This window comes from Typopeltis vanoorti, chromosome 5 (genome assembly GCF_054136105.1).
Source record: "Typopeltis vanoorti isolate ZY-2024b chromosome 5, IOZ_Tvanoo_1.0, whole genome shotgun sequence".
Taxonomy (NCBI): domain Eukaryota; kingdom Metazoa; phylum Arthropoda; class Arachnida; order Uropygi; family Thelyphonidae; genus Typopeltis; species Typopeltis vanoorti.
In genome coordinates, this window is record NC_143553.1 from 73,092,533 (window position 1) to 73,094,631 (window position 2,099).

Below are 2,099 nucleotides of genomic sequence, written 5' to 3' on the forward strand. Positions count from 1 at the left end.
ACTCAGTTCTTTTCTAGTCGACGGGTGCAAGGTGCCGTCATTCTTATAATTGTACTATGGAGGCGCTTAATATTCATGATGACACTACTGTCCATCCACAGAAGCGGAGCCATCGCTGGCAGATTGTTGAGAAGATCCAATTCATGTTGAAGGGAAGAAGGGAATAAAGCGATGTGCTAATTCGCCATCAACAAGCGAAATCACTTGCTTTATACGTAAAAATTTCCAACTGTTGTACAAACAGAATAGTTACCACTTTCCGATATATAATAATAAAAAAAAACACTTTTCCTACGAAACGCATTGATTACCCTATTATCGGAATGGATTCGCCTTCTTCTGCAATGCGCAGAAGTGTCGAGGGGTTTCGCATCTGTGGTCGCACAGTATACAATAACATTCTCGAGTTAATTAGAAATGAAAATTACAGTGTTAGTGGTTCAGTTGATAACGACAATTTGTTTTGGTTAAAAAGAGCTGAGTTCTACTCCAGTGAAGGACACGAAAAATCTTTGCCTACGGACTTCTCAAACTGACAGTGCGCCGGTGTTGTATGGAAAACAGCAAGACTCTTTTCTTCTGGAAACAAATAAAAATTTAAAAAAATCTACCAGCAATATATTGTACGAAAAATTCTTATATAATCCAAAAAGTTGTGTTATTTTTCAAATTAGAGTACCAAATCCATTTCAACAGCTTTCAAATTACTTACATTTATAATGAATATTTTAAATAATTGCGGGGGCTGGTGGTATAGAAATTCAGAAATTTCTATCTTTGACCGAAAGCTGCTTCGGTCAATTCAACTTTTCGTTTCACATTGTACACCCCAAGAAATGAGGAAAACATATTTCCTGTCAGCAAATATTTATTGCATACTTACTGTTTATTATCACTACCTTTTATTGTTTATATATCATTCTGTATTTTAAAATCATATTAAAATAATCAAATTTGCACTCATATTCTTATTGGTGCTTGCTACCCGATTTTGTTAATAAAAACATTGAGTTAAATTAAATTTCATATAATCCCTGTCTGCAAGTATTTGCCATTTATTGCTGGTTTATTTTAAAAATAAAATGAAAAATAGTGTCCACTAGTCTTCGCTGAATGGCTTTTGGTTGTTTTATCATGCTCCATTCAGATATTAACATACATCGAAATCCTCCTTCCCAGACACTGCTTACTTGCTACAAATAAGACTGTTCAGTTCGCTGCTTGCTACACCTTTGTTACTATGATGTACTTAATTCTCTCTCTCTCTCTCTCTCTCTCTCTCACTTTCTTTCTTTCTTTCTCTGAGGAACTGACGAGTTTCCTGTGCAAGCGAAATATGCATTATATTAACAAGAAGAATGCTAAAGCATTTAAAAAAGCATACGAATCTCAGCAAGTAAGAGTTCATTTTCGGAAGAGTAGGGAATAATTCCGTCACACAATTTAGCAATAAAGCCTAATTATGACCACGTTTCTAGAATAGAAAGAAAGAAGCGCCAAAAATATTTTCTGCAGAAATTCGAAGAGTGCTTTCTTGTCCGAAAGCTCGCCTAGGAAAGGCAGTTAGTCTCTATCAGTTAAAGATAATATCATTCGACACCCTGCAGATATCTCTTTGGTAATAGCTACTCCTGATTTCTAGTATGATTTCTAGATTTTGAAAAAGCTTTATTTTCAGACCAATATAATTTACATTCACTTATTTATATAAACCATTTATAATTATATTTACGGAATATTCAGAACAGGTTTCTTAACAGAAACCTGTTCATATATTATCAGAGTAAATCTTAAAATGTGCAGAAAGGCAGTATGAAATTGCTTTCACAGTAAAAGTTATTTTTTAATACCAGTGTCCCACTTGTTCTGTTCTAAATGGACCACCCACTGGGCAGTGCGTTGTCCATTTAGAACAGAAATCGGGACTAAAATAACAATAACTGAATGTTAAATATTTCACACCGACCATCTAAATCAGATCTAACATTGTTATGTGTTTAGAATTAATTTTATGTAATAATAACAGCCAAATTTTATTTTAATCGGTGTTCTACATTTGCAGGTAAATAGTGCCATATCTTCTGATTTTTCAATGAAAA